A 15,710-nucleotide genomic window follows, 5' to 3' on the forward strand; every position below is an offset into this window, starting at 1 on the left:
TACATCTGAAAAATGAAAATATATGTATTGAATAAAGACCGGAGGTTTTTAGTATAGTAAAGGTACCCGTATCCATCTATAACAATATATAAAGCCAATACAAAAGGTTGACTATGACTTTAGTGTTCAATTTTTTTGGACTATATTAACCTTATAACAAACCATTTTATAAAGCAAATTATAAGGATAAAATAGTCATAAATTTTGTTTTGAAAAATCTAATAACTTCCCACTAAAATAAAAACCGTTTTGTTACTTCTATAACTATAATAACACATCTCCAAAAAAAATGCAAACGGTCTGCAAATTGCTAATAAATAAAAAATGGATGAAAATGAATATCAATATATTCACATTCTTTACAATCTTCATGATTTATTGTTTAATTCTATGTTAGTTTGGTTTCTACTTTTCTGTATTTTTCTTGCTGTTTGTTCTTCTCCTTTCTTTAATATCCTAGCCTCCATCATCTTCCATTGCCTTCAGTTGCAAATTTTGGACAATTTTGCAGCAGTTACTGCTTTCACGCGCATAACATCTACTTATATTTTTTTTCTCTTTAATTTACTTATCTAATCTATATTCTCAGTGATTCCTCTATCTTTTTAATTTATTCTAAACCTTTTACGTATAAAAATAGTACTATGTCTCTTTTTTTTATCAATTTAATGTAAAAAAAAAATAATTTTTTGTCTTATCAATTTGATGTAGAAAGAAAACGATTTTTTTTATTTGATATGTATTTTTATTTTTTGATATGTCTTTACCTATTAACGATTGAATGAAAAAAGTCCCATAAATATTTTGTTAACTTATTTTTTCTTTTTTTTTTATTGTTTCAACCTTAATGATTATTTTTTTCTCTTTATTTTTCTATCTCATGGAGCACGTAATTTTTAATTTATTGTTTTTCCTATATATTTTATTTTTTAAACCATTTTGTTCTTGCAAGGATACTCTGTCCGATCTATACTTCGATTCTTTGTCAGCCTCGCCGTGCCTGGCCGCTTTGGCTGAGCCGATGTTATCCTCGTGAACTTGGATTCGATCATGGTACCTGCAAAAGGGTGATGCACCACTATTTTGTGATACATTTTATGCTTAATTGAGTGGATTTTATCAACTTTTTCCACATTTATTCAATGAAATGGCATGGTTTCATAATTTTCTCCTAATTTGTGCTTAAGTGTGAAAACATACTTTTTAGGCCCTTCATTTGCTAATTTTAATTCACCTTTGATTCCACTAGATGTCTTGATGTGTTCGTTGAGTGATTTTAGGTTCAAAAGGCTAGGAATGGATTAAAGGAAAGAAGAGAAAAGCATGCAAAGTGGGTAAATCATGGAAAATCAAGGATTTGGGATGCATTCATCGACGCGCACGCTTGGAATTGAAGTCGCATGGTGACGCGTACGCATACATGACGCGTACGCATACATGACGCGTACGCGTGGAAAGCGAAATTGCCAATCAACGCGTACGCGTGACCCACGCGAATGCGTCGTTTTTTGCACGTGACTTCATTAAAGTGAAAACGCTGGGGCGATTTCTGAGCTTCCCAGGCCCAAATCCAACTCATTTCTGAGCCTATTACATGCAGAATTCAAGAGGAGTCAATGGGGGGAACACATAGTGGAGTTTACATCATGTTTTAGTTAGTTTCTAGAGAGAGAAGCTCTATCTTCTCTCTATAATTAGGTTAGAGATAGATTAGGATTTCTGAGATCTAGGTTTAATTCATGCTTTGATTTACTTTTCCTTTACAATTTCTTGTTCCTCTACCTTTGCTTTTTTAGTTTAGCATTTTACTTCTTGTAATTGTTTACTTTGTTGTTGATGCACTCTTGTTTTTTCTACTTCTCTTTAATGCAATTTATGTTTCATGTTCCTTTATTGTTGAATGGATTTGTTGTTGTTAATTCCTTGCAATTAGTAGTTGTAGATTTATATTTCTTGCAATTCTACTCTTGCTTTCCTCTTATGCCTTCCAAGTGTTTGATTAAATGCTTTGTTGGGTTTTAGAGTAGACTTTTCTCCTCTTGGCTTGGGTTGAGTAATTAGAGACTTTTGAGTTATCAAACTCTTTTGTTGATTGATAATTGGAAATTGCTAATTGATTTGAATGACACTAACTCTAGTCTTTCCTTAGGATTTGACTAGGACTTGTGGACTCAAATTGATTATCTCTACTTGACTTTCCTTCATAGTTAGAGGTTGACTAAGTGGAGCAATGGACAATTCTCATCACAATTGATGATGATAATGAGGATAGGATTTCTAATTCTCGTTCCTTGCCAAGAGCTTTCTTAGTTATTAGTTTACTTCTTTTTCTATTTACATTTCATGTTCCTTATTCAGAACCCCAAAATACTTGTCCCATAACCAATAACAAGAACACTTCCCTGCAATTCCTTTGAGAGACGACCCGAGGTTTAAATACGTCGGTTATTTTTATTGGGGTTTGTACTTGTGACAAAAAATTTTTTGCATGAGAGGATTATTTGTTGGTTTAGAAACTATACTTGCAACGACAATTTATTTCTGAAATTGTATACCATCAAAAATCCGTTCATTAAAATGGCGCCGTTGCCGTGGAATTGCAAATGTGCGCTTGTTATTGGTTATTTTACATGTGTTAATATTGTGAATAGCCTGATTTTTGGATTGCTTTGTTAGTTTTTGCTAGACTTAAGATTTAGTTTTCTTGTTTCTTATTTGATTTTGTTTTCATTTGCTCTTGCTATTATGAATTCTCATCACTTTGGCTATGAGTGTGGTTACAATTATGTTGTAGGAAATGAATGCTTAAATGAGAATGTGCGTCAAGGATGGAACAATCAAAGGTGGGAGGAGCCTCAAGCCTATGGACAACCTTCTTGGCAACAACCTCCTCCGGTCTCTTATAGGTATAATTCCACTCCTAATGCATATCAATCCAATAGCTATGGTGGACCCCCTTGTAGTTACCAACAAGCCCCACCATATGCTTATGAACTCCATCCTCAACATAACCCTCAACCATACTCACAAGCCCCTTTTTACCAAACACCTTTATATGACCCTAATCCTTACCCACCATACCAACAACCTTATGAGCCATATGAACCACACATGGAATCACCACCATTCCCACCTCAACACCTATAAGAACCACCTCCTCCATACTATTACCAAGATGAACTACCTCCAATGTATGAAATTTTTACCCACAAGATGAATTCTACTTTCCACCACAACCCTCCATGGAAGAATACTCATGTCCATCGATCCAAGAGCAATATGATCTTACTTATGCTAGCAATTTAGAACAAGAATCAAGAGATCGCCTCAAGGAAATAATGGACCAGCTTCAAGCAACCATCCGTCATAAGATAGACTCATGGGATTCATGTCACAAGCAAAATGTGTTCAAGGATGATTATGGAGGAGTAACCGTGGAGTGTGTTGTGCAACAAGTGAAAAAAATGGAGAGTGTTGAACTGCCACACCCATATTTCCACCAAGAAGAACCACCTTCCTATTATGAACCCTTCCTTCCAAGTAATGAACCCTCCTATCCACCCCAAGCCCCAATGGATGATTCTCTCACTTTACTCCTTCAAGAGCAAGAAGAGATGAAGAGGGAGGTACTAGAATCCACGGCCACCTTGTTCAAGGTAGTACACACTTTGGCCTCCCAATGCTTGAACACTCAAGGCACTTCCATTGCCAATTGTGGAGAATCAATAGAAGAGTGTAGCATGAAGGAGAGATTAGAAACTCCGGTAGAGAATAAGGAGTGGGATTTTGTATTGGAGAAATTGGAGGAAGCTATGATTGTTGAAGAAGAGGAAGAAGTGGTTGAAGATTTAGGAGATGTTGAAAGTCCATGGGAATGTAGAATCATGGAGCCCTCTTCCAAGAAGCTTGCAATTGATATTGAGGAGGGTGTACAACCTCCAAAACATATCATGGTTGAAGATTTTGAAGAGGTTTATCAAGAGATGGATTCAATCATTGGTAAATTCTTATCTATAATTGAATCCCCCCCATTGGACTTGACATGGAGATTAAAGAAGAAGAGGCACAACCTCCCATGCCCTTGGTAAGTAATGAAAAGAGATCGAATTGGAAGAAAGCCACCAAGAGGATGAGGTTAAAATTGAAGAAGCTTGTAAAGAGGTGGAGGTAATCAAGGAAGAGTACAAGGGAGTAAAACTTGCAAGATCACTGGAACCACCCCTTCCTAAGTCACCATCCAACACAACATTCAAGTCGGTAAAATTCTTATCCTTAAGCTTTACTTTCTCACTTGAATAGGGTTTGATTGAAAATGATGGTCAACTTAGAGCTCTTTATGGAATTAAGAGTAGGAGAAAGTTGTGTAGTGGTTGGAAATATCACTCTAAGTTTAGGATGGTTGCATGCTCAAAGTTGAATATCAATGGTTGGCATGGAACCAAATTGCATGGGTCTAGGAGAATGTTTGGATGCTTAATTGAGAATTCATGAGCCTTGTCATCCGGATTTAACTATGGTAGTCCACAAGAAGATGGGTGCAAGAACAAGGTTTGGGACCCCGAAATTCATTCCAACAATCAAAACTCTTGGGGCCTTGTCATTTACTTAAGCTTACTTGAAGGTTTTATGCACCTAGTTTGGGATCCCGGTGGACATTGGAGATGAAAACATTGGTGGGGATTCAAGGATGAATTCAAGTATAAGCCACCATAGCAAGGATCCCATCAATGGTCCAACTTAAGGACTTTAAATAAAAGTGCTAGGTGGGAGACACCCCACATTGGAAAACTCTTTCCATTCCCTTGTAAATATAATCAATGAATGATTTGAGTTGCCATTGTAGGTAGTTTCTCTTCTTTGAATATTCTTGTTTTAATGCCCTAGTTGTTAGTTTGTTTAAATTGCACCTTGTTCTTGAATTGTATATTGCTTGTATTACAAGTTTGGTTAGTTTTGTATTTGAAAATATTTGAGAAACCAAAAGATTTGTGGTTAATTTATATTTTGGTTAGTTTTGAGTTGTAGAGAGTGTTAGGAAAGCTTTAAGCTCTATTTTAGTGTTTTGGAAAAAAAAAAGAGGGGGCAGGCACGCGTACGCGTGGATGCGCCAACATAGCCCCCATACATTTTCCAGAGACTTGTGCCAAAGTTATGCCGAAACTGTGCCTTTGGCACAACTCCATCCCACGCGTAGGCATATTTTACGCGTACGCGTCGACTCCCACTCTCTCCATTCACGCGCACGCATCACTGACGCGTACGCGTGGATTCAAAATCGTTAACACCCCTGACGCGCAAGCCCTAGCTAGACGCGTCCCTTTCCCCTCTCAATGTTCCATCTTTTCTTCTCCTTCCAAACCCAGAACCACCATAACCACTTCCAAGTTTCGGCAACCACCACTCTGGCGACCAAATCGCCGCCGATCGTTCTCTTTTCCCCCTTTCTCTTCTTATTTTCTTTTTCCTCTTCTCCCTTCTCTTACCCTTCTCGGCCATTCCTTCTCTACCACCACCAGCGACCGCCGTGTTCCACCATTACCGCCGGCGAGCCACCAATCATCACCACAACTTCTTCTCTTCCTCCATTTCTCTCTTTTCCCTTCTTTCTCTACTGTCTCAGCACCCACAGCAGAATTTGGTGCCCTGCTCTGCACTACTCCCCTGTTCTCTAAGCCCGCGCCGCTTCTATACCACACAGAACCGCTATGGCAGCACCACCACTGAGCCAATAGCGTCTCAGTTCCCTTCTAGTTGCTGCCCCTTCCTCTTCCATTTCCATTTCTGCTCATTCCAGGTTTTCCCATGTTCTTCCCCTGTTTCAATTCTTGCTCTGTTTTTAATTTTTGTTTAGATAATTTTTCATGTTAGTTTAGTTGATTAAATTTTGTTTGATTAGGTTAGTTAGAATTGCATGTGGTCAGGTAGTTAGGATGTGGTTAGAGGATTTAGGCCTGTTTTGCTGTTTTTCACTGTCTGAAATGGATGCTTGAACACTGCTTTGATTGAGTAAAGATGATGTTTGTGTTCTATGCTTTCACATGCTACTATAATTGGTTGTTTTGGATTTACATACACTATTTGTGCTGCCATGCTGATTTGAATTGTATTACTCTGTTTAATGCTACCAGAATCATATGAAATCACTGTTGTTATACATATTTGATTTATTCTGGATTTGTATGAGTGTTTTGCTGCTATTTGCCATTCGGGAACATCTAATTTACTACTGGAATGCTGCCAAAATTTTTGGAAATTTCCCTATTGCTAACTTGCAACTTAGGGATTGAACTTGGCACTCTTTGAATTAAGACTCATTTGGATTATGCCAAGTTCAATTCATAAGTTAATTTGGTCAGCATTTTCGTTTTTATCCTGGTTCTTTTTTTCATGTGCACTGATGGAATCAAGGGACTAATTGTTGGAATTCTGTGGCAATTAGGACCTTGATTAACCAAATCATGTTGAACCTCTTGAATGTTTTGAATCATGCAAGTTAGGTCCAATTTCCATCCTTCATGGTCATTTTCATTCGTACTTTTCTCATTGACCATTGAAATGCTTTCTAAACCTTCAAGTGACCTAGTCTTGTCCTTTTTGAATGAGGTTCTGTTGAGTTGTGATCATTGGTGTAATTTCACTCATGTAACCATTGTCCAATTCACCTTAGGTTACATGAGTACATTCCTTATTTTGCAACACCAATTTTTACAAACTTAGTGACCATAAACATTTATGATGCTTTGCATTCCTTTCATGTGATTTATGCATTCCACATTTTATCGTCAATGTATTGCATCATTCTCATGAAGTGAGTATGCTTGTTTTCTATACTTTTTGAACTTCTCTTAGTTAAGTTCAATAATTGGCATGCCACTAATATTTGACCAAGTTTTCTAACTTTGACTTAGTTGACTCTTTAACTCTTCTTTTTAGTTTTCACATTAATTCTTCTATATTCTTTGAGGCATGATGTTTATTGTTACTTAACAAACAAGCATTTTCCTATCATTGCGTGATTTCTTGGATTGTGTTTTGATTGATTTCTAAATTCTGTTTTCTTGCATTCCAAGAATTCATTCTTGTGACTCACTTCATGAGAATATCTCAATTTTTTCCTATTGTCTGTTTTCTGTCTGCTACTTATCTCCTTGTTTTTCCATCCCTCTGCTTTGCTTAATATGTTATCTCCTGTAATTTCTGTTTTTCAGGATGTCTGACAGAGGCAAGGGAAAAGCAAAGGTTACCTCCAGGAAGAGGAAGAAGTCTCAGTCCTCTACTGATTCTGCGACCTCCAATTATGCCAAGATATACCTCTCTGACAAGGATAAGGAGGATCAGCTCCTTCCTTCTACCAACGCAGAGAAATTTCCCAATCTGTACTGTGATTTCTGCTTTTCAACTTTTCAGAAGCGGAAGCTCAACCTGGAGAAGAAGCTGGCTATCCCTTCAGATTTGAGGCAGTCCATTGAGCTTTGACTTGAGGGGTTGGGCCTGTCCTTCGTGGATAGGGAGCTAGCTAGGGTGAACGAGTCATGGGTCTGGAAATTTTACTGCAATTTCTTATCACCGACCCTTAATGGGTGGAAATTAGATTCCCACACAAAACTCATCGGCAAGTGTACCGGATCGCATCAAGTAGTAATTACTCACAAGAGTGAGGCCGATCCCACAGGGATTGATGGATTGAGCAATTTTAGTTAGGTGATGAATTTAGTTAAGCGAATAGTTGATGATTTGAGTGATTTTGATCAACAGAAGCTAAATTGCAAGAAATTAAAAGTGCAGAAGGTAAATTGACTGAATCTAAAGGCGCTGAAGAAGTAAAGTTGCAAAAACTTAAAGAGCAAGAAATCAAAAGAGCTGAAACTTAAATTGCAAGAAAAGTAAATTGCAGAAGCTTAAAATGCAAGAAATGGAAATTACTGAATCTAAATTGCTGAGAAATGTAAATTGCTTGAAGAATAAAAGGATTTGGATGCTGGGATTTGGAATTGAACAAGGAATTACAAATTAAAGTAAATCAGAGAGCTCTGAGATGCAAGAATTCAGATCTGGATCTCAGTAGCAAGAACAGAAATGGAAAATTTCTTCAAGAGACAAAACATCAAGAAAACTTGAATCAATTATGAAATCCTAAAGAGAAATTGAAGATCGAAGAAGAGCAATGAGATTAGAAAGCAGATCTAGATCTCAATTGCTCTCTTGATCAAGCAAAAGAGAAATTGCAGAAGAAAATAAAATTGAAAATAGTAGAGAAGATTAAAATCTAATCCTGAGAACAATTGAGAAGAAAACCAAGAGATGATTCTCAGAATTTGAATCAATGGAGCTCTTCAATCTCAATTCCAAATCCAAGAACAGACAGTAGAAGTTGCAGAAGAAAAGAAAATGAAAACAGAAAGAAAACTAAATCCAATTCCCAATTCTCCAAATTCCCAAATGAAAATTCAAAAGTAAAAAAATAAAAATGAGCTAAAAGTCCTTTACAAATCAAACTTAATCCTATTTATAAACTTTCTATTTTGGTCTTCAAAGCTTGGAGTGGGCCTTTTGGTTTTTGGATTTGAAGAAAGATGGGTCCGGTTGGCTTTGGTTCAAGTTGGTTTGGTGTGTGGGAGCCTTCCAGGGGAGCGCTCCGTTTGGTATAGTGAGTGTTACGTTCACTCTTGGTTGGTGAACCTTGGTTGCAATTGGTCCTTGCCCATAGTGTTCACTAAGTGAGCGTTCCGCTCACTCTTTGAGCGCTACATTCCTTTGCCTTCCTTGGCTAGCTTTGATCCTAGCTATCCTTGGCCAAGAGAGCACGAAAAAGGTAGCAAAAGGGAGCGCTACGCTTGAATTCTTGAGCGCTACTCCTCCTTGTCTTGCCTTGTGCATGCTTGGCTTCTTGGAGTGCTACGTTCAATGGAGTGAACATTGGCCTTGCTCCCTTTGTTGTGCGCTAACCTGGTTCCCTCTTCGAGCTTTAGTGAGAGCACTGCGCTTCCTTAAATTTCTTGGGCAAGAGCCTTGCTCTCCTTGGCTGAGGCACGAAAAAGGTGGCACAAGGGAGCGCTATGCTCGAATTTTTGAGCGCTAGGCCTTGCTCCTTTGTTTCCCAGCCAAGCTTCCTTGCCAAAGTCCACGAAAAAGTGAAAGAAAGTGAGCATAGCGTTCTCTTCTTTGAACGCTATGCCTTGGCATGTGCTGCACCATTTGGTGCTTCCTCTTGGGCGCTCCGTTTGCAACCTTGAATGCTCCTTGTGAGCTTTGATGCGCCACGCTTTATTTTCATGGGCCACGCTTTTTAAAGCGTGGCCTAAGGTCCAAAACATGCTCAAACTTCAAATATGTGCCAAAAATTCCTCTTTCCATAATTTCTTCCCCTACAAGCAACCAAACAACTAATCAAAGTCCCACCAAAATTACTAGATCTTTGCATCATGTAATAAATCAATTAATTCTAGCATAAAAGCTATGATTTTGTGTAAAATAAATGATGTTTGATTGATTCAAGATGATCATGAAAATCCATTCTAATTACTTACTTATAGTGCAAGAAAGTGCATAAAACCTAATGAAACTAATGAAAAATGCTTGTAAAACTAGCATAAGATGACTTGTCATCACAACACCAAACTTAAATCTTGCTTGTCCCCAAGCAAGCACTAAACATTGAGAAGAAATGAAATGAAATAAAGAAGCATACATGTCCTTATTTAGCAGATAATAGAATTTGAACTATGGGGTTTTATGCAGACAAAAATGCAGCTCAATTATTCTTTGCTGATAATTAAGAGATGCTTCTTTGAGGAATCACTAGAGTTGCTGTCATACTGCCTAGCTCTTTGATTGATCCCTTTTTGGTTTTTCCTTCTTTCTTTTGTTTAGAAAGCTTATTTCTCAATGATACTCAGCGTCAAGTGTTGCAGCAGTCTTTTGGCTAAATTTTGCTCAATACTTCATCACTACAGACACTTGGCTCACAAATTCTCTTAGGAACATTGATGCCCAACATCTCTTTGGATCACTAAATGCTTTGTAACTAGGTTGCTCTTGATAATGGACTTTCAGTTGGTAATCCCGGAGTAGTTAATCCAAGTTACCAAGTTTTAAAAGACTCCTTAGAACCTAATTGTCCAAGCATATCCTAGTACAAAAAGCATCACAGGTATATGTCCTAAGGTCCAAGCTATTGGTGTCTAGCCTTATTGTTTGTTTCTTTGCCAATTCTTGGCTTTTCTTTTCTTTTTCTTTCTCACTTTGCTTCATTTTCTAGGAAATTTCATTTATAAAAGGTTTTATGACAGCAACCAAGTTCACACTACAAAGAACACTCTAATATGCAGCTTTTATTATTAAGCTTATCATCTTAATAAGGCAATCACCACCATAAGTTTTCATTCTAATTCCTACAACATTGGATAATCACTTTCTTTTTCAAACATTTTCTCTTATTGATGCAAAAAGGGAAACAAAACATGAATTTAAAGCAGATGAGTGACAACAAGCATTATGCAAATTCTAACAAGAAGACTACTCAAGATATGAAAATGCAGAACATAAAATATTTGGAGGCATATCATGTTTCAGATATGCATCATCCTTATTTAATTAAAACTATAAAAAGAACTCCACCACCTCTAGTTGTCGTGCTCTTTCCCCTTGCTGCTTTCTACTTTCTTCTTCTCTTCCTCTTTGACTTCTTCTTTCTTTCTTAGGGTTCTTCAACAGGGCACCTTCGATCCCAAATTCTGTCCACCTGATCCCAGAGCCCAACATCCTTCAAGCCTTGTTGCATGTGTGCCGTCTTTTTTTTGGCTAGTGCTCTCTGATGGTCGATCAACTCTTGGCATTGCTCAAATGGCTTGATCTGTTGGTTCAATGCTTGCATGCTATGAACTACATACTCCAACTTTGCTTGAGTTGCTATATCATACTCCATTCTATCCACGTTCCTATGCTCTCCAATTGTATGATATATATTCTTCCATTGGTAGAGATTTTGGGTGTACTCACCATACTTGGTTTGTCGTAGGGACAATCTGTTAAATGACTTTTGAAAGTTTGTGGATTGTTCCCTTTGCCCCTCAAGAATTTTTACCTGAAAATCTCTCTGTTGTTCCAACATTTGGAGATGGAAATTTTCTTTTTTCTCCATCATTTGCTGCTGCCACTGTTGTTGTTGCTCACGACCCTTCAAATATCGCTCTTGTTGCCTCAAGTGTTGCTCCTATTGTTGCTCCTGTGCTCTCATGTATTGTTGAGACATTTCTTCAATGGCTCTTTGCATATGGCTCAGATCTATTGCACCAGGAGCTTGTTCCCCCTCAACTTGTGGTCTTCTCCTTCTTTCTTGAGCTCTCCTCTCTTGCTGATTGTCAGTGTCATCAGTGACACCCTCCATGCTTTGCTTGGTGATCCCTCTGCTCCCTTTTACCTTTTCAGTATTTTCATCCTCAAAGAGCACTCCAGCTCTTTTGCACAGCCTCACAATAGTGCTTGGGTGACCAAGTCTGCTTTTACCAGTATCCTCAGCTATTTCTTGAATACTATCCGCGATGAGCTGTGGGACATTGACTTCTCCTCCCCTAAGTATGCAATAGGTTAGAATTGCTCTCTTGATTGTGACCTCAGATGTATTTGCAGTAAAAAAGATGGATCTTCTCACTATCTCATACCAACCTTTGGCTTCTGGTGTGAGATCTATTATTTTCAAGTGACTTGGAGCTCCCTCTGAGTCCCTTTTCCAATCCTTGCCTTCAGAACACAACCCATTTAATATCTCATCAGGGTCATTCTCACCCTGTAGTCTTTCCTCAAAACTGGGTTCTCTATATGATATTATCCTTATCTGTAGGACTCTTATAATGGATGGTGGACTAAAATCTACCTCAACTCCCTAACATAACTCTTATAGGGAGGGTTGTCTTTGCTTATCCTCACAGTATTTGCATAAAATTCCCTTATCATGACTGCACTGATGTCTGTGAGAGGTTCACAAAGAAGTTCTCATCTCTTCTCTGCCTCTATTCTTCTCATGATGGGATATTCTCCCTCCTTCAGTCTGAATCCCATCTCTAGAATGACTTTCCTTGATTCCATTAGCCTATAATACCTTGATTCATGAAATGGAGACTTAAACCTCTTGGTATCATAGGTTGGTGGTTCGGCTACTACTGGTTCCTTTCCTTTCCTTCTTCTAGAACTTGAGGAAGCCATATATTAAGAAGGAAAGAAAGGAGAAGAAAAGATAGGCCTTGGTTAGAGCACAGCTATGATGGAGAAAATGGGAGGTAGGGTGTTGTGTGATGCCTTTGGGTGAGAGAGTGAGGGTGTACCGTGTTTGGGAGGGATATTTGAGTGAAACAAAGGTAAATAAGGGAGGAGGTCTTATATAGAGAAAGCAAGGATATGTGAACTCAGGAACTATCATGGTCAATTTATAGCCAAGGCATGAAACAAAGCAAAGAGTTAGAGGGAAGCATTGGCTCGGTCATGTGGCAAAGAATGGTGAGGATTGAGCAATTTGTTGTTGAGGATCCATGAGATGGACGGCCTGCATGTGAAGATGAGTGAAGATAAGGATTGCTCCTCCATTGGCTGCATGTGGTTCGGCCTCCAAGGTGCAAAGACATGCAGATTTTGTTTTCAAGAGAGCATACTTCCCTAGGCACATGTGACTTCCTTTTTCATCTTGTGATGACCGTGCATGCTTTCTTTGTCTCCTTCTCAATATTCTTTACTCTTATCCACGTGAATTAAAGCATAATGAGCTTAAACCTTAGATTTCAATACGGTGATGGTGCACTACATATGTATAAAAAGAAAATGTTGCTATGTGTTCCTTATGTGTGAATAACCAACCATGCTTCTTAAAAATTAAACAAAATTTTGGTGAACATCAAACTTATTTTCTTCTAAGTGATCTACATAAAATCCAATGAATATCCATCATAATTAGTATATTCATTATAAGGAACCTTTTATTTGCTACCATGCTACCATAAACTCATAAAATGATGCAACGCATGGTTTATCTATTCATGAATTTGAGCCTTGGAGTAAGAATGATTTTTCTTGAAGTGCATAGCATATACAGACACCAAACTTAGAGTTTGGCTATATACTTAAACAAAATGCATGAGTATATATCTTAAGTTGGTTTTATGATCATTTATGCATGAAAAGCTATTTTGAAGTGCCTTTAGGCACACCAAACTTAGGAGTCAAGCATATGCTCTAAAATGATATGTACAATTATTAAATCCACTCATGAGAGCTCAAATTTATGCTAGAGAAACCAGTAATTATTGAAATTAAAATAACAGCAAGAACATTAAATCATGGGCTGCCTCCCATGGAGCGCTCTTTTATTGTCACTAGCTTGACATTGGTCCCTTATTAGGGTGGTTGATGATTGTGGTGCCTCAATTTGTCTCCTCTCACTGTGAGCCTTCTTCTTGTATGTTGATGGTCAATCTCCACATGCTCCAGTGAGAGTATCTTGTTGATGGTATAGTAATCATCAGTTTGTGGATTTGTCTCCAACTGCTGGTATATCAATCTTACTCTGTCCCCTTTTGAAAACCCTTCAGTTGGTATCTTCTTGTTCTTCCACCCTTTTGGAACTCTTTTCTTATTCTTTTTCTCCTTCTTCACTTGTCCTTCTTTTTCTGCAGCAGGTTTTATGTTAGGAACTTCCTTCTCAATAATCAAGTCTTCAATCCCTTCCTGCCTTCTCTTCTCAGCCTTCACATGTTCCTTACCCTCTTTCTCTTCTCCACTCTTCATCTCTTGCTCTACAGGTGAGCTGATGATCTCTTCATTGGGTTTTTCTTTCCACTGTAAATCTTCTTCTTCATCCCTCATGCTGCTTTTCTCCTTAGCAATAGGCTGTACTCCTTGGAAGACATTCAAAGTGATCTTCTCATCATTTACCCTCAGAGTCAATTCTCCTTGTTCCACATCAATAATGGCCCTTGTTGTGGCTAGAAAATGTCTTCCTAATATCAGAGAGTCATTCTCCTCTTCTCCTAAGTCTAGGATTACAAAATCTGTAGGAAATATAAATTTCCCCACCCTAACCAAGAGATTTTCAATCACCCCCTCAGGAATTACCAAAGATCTATCCACTAGCTCCAATGACATTTGTGTAGGCTTCACTTCTTCTATAGATAGCCTTCTCATCATAGACAGAGGCATGAGGTTAATACTGGAGCCCAAATCACACAGTGCCTTGTCAATGACTGTGTTACCAATGGTACAAGGCAAGTAGAAACTCCCAGGGTCTTTGAGCTTTAGTGGAATGCCTTCTTGGACCAATGCACTGAATTCCTGGGTTAGGATCACTGTCTCTCTCTCATTCTAGCTCATTTTCTTGTTGATAAGCTCTTTGAGGAATTTTGCATATAGAGGTGATGACATGTCAACATGTCATGTTTTTCTATGCTTTTTCATACAAGAAATTGATGATTAGTGCTTAAATATTGCATTCTTTTATGCTTAAATGGTATATTTCCTTGATCTTTTAATTTTATAAATTTGGTAGGAAATAAGAAGAAAAAGAAGCAAAGAAGCACAAAATAAGCTAAAAAGGAGAAAAAAAGAGCTTTGGGGCACACTTTGAATATATTTGGCATGAAATTGAGGGACGAGTGAAAGGCATCTTTAAGAACTAAAAACAAGCAAAAATAAACCAAAGTGGCTTCACCAAGGCTCGAAGGGGGAGACACAAAGAAAGCAAGGCAAGAGCAAAATAGTGCTCAGTTCACTTTTCTAACTTAGCTTTATCGGGCTCCCACTCAAGAAAATTCAAGGAAAAGGCTCACAAATTGCAAATTAAGCATTGCTTTTCTGTTTTTAAAATTCTCCAAGCATTTTTATTTTCTGTTGCATTGCTTCCAATTTACATTTCCTGCAATTGCTCTAAATTCTTATTCACTGAAATTTTGCTTCTCTGTTTACATTGCTCCCAGCACCCAGCGTTTTAGGTGTTTTAGGAAATTCAGTTTTCCACAAAAATACCATCAAGTTTTTGGCGCCGTTGCCGGGGATTGATTTAGATCAACAATGATTAAGTGGGTGAGAAGTCTAGATTAAGCATTTTTTTTTATTTTGTTCTTGAAACCAAGGTGTTTGTGTTTTTGCCTCACTAAGAAATTCTCATCTCTGATATGAGTAATTTCAATTTTCATTGATGTTTACAAAATACAAATGGAGTTCAACTCATCTTATGGTCAAACAAAATTTTATGGGATATTACCCACCATCATCAATCTCTAATGATGGCTGGGAATATCACCAAGAGAATACACATTTTGAGCACTCCAATTCATGGAGATTTGCTTCAGAGACACAAGATGAGCAAGAGAGTCATATGGAATACTTCCCACCACCACAAAATGATGCAAGTCATGACTCTAATGGTGGCTGGGAGTATTACCAAGAAACTGCAAATTCTGAGCAGTCAAGTCACATGAGAGATTGTCCAATAGCCAAAGACTCACAACCAAAACAAACTTCCAATAGCCAAAGACTCTCAAAACTTGAGTCCATGCTCAAAAGATTTACAGAGGAGACAAAGAAGTACTGGGAAGAACAAGAAAAGTCCCTCAAAAACATGGAAGTAAGGTTAGCTCAGTTGTTGAGTGCAAAGAAGAAAGAGGAAAGGCTCAGGGAACAACTAATTCAAAAGGCTGTTGATGAAGAAAACACTCCAAAAATCACAC

General features: G+C 37.9%; 1 long non-coding RNA gene across 1 annotated transcript; it reads right to left on the reverse strand.

Moving 5' to 3' along the window:
• On the reverse strand, window positions 650-10,024 carry LOC110267708. Its single transcript, XR_002355591.1, has 3 exons — window positions 10,011-10,024; window positions 6,841-6,842; window positions 650-821 (listed from the first exon to the last, which is right to left on the reverse strand). It is a non-coding gene; the product is annotated as an uncharacterized LOC110267708 (long non-coding RNA).

The sequence above is a fragment of the Arachis ipaensis genome, chromosome B02 (assembly GCF_000816755.2).
Source record: "Arachis ipaensis cultivar K30076 chromosome B02, Araip1.1, whole genome shotgun sequence".
NCBI classification, from domain to species: domain Eukaryota; kingdom Viridiplantae; phylum Streptophyta; class Magnoliopsida; order Fabales; family Fabaceae; genus Arachis; species Arachis ipaensis.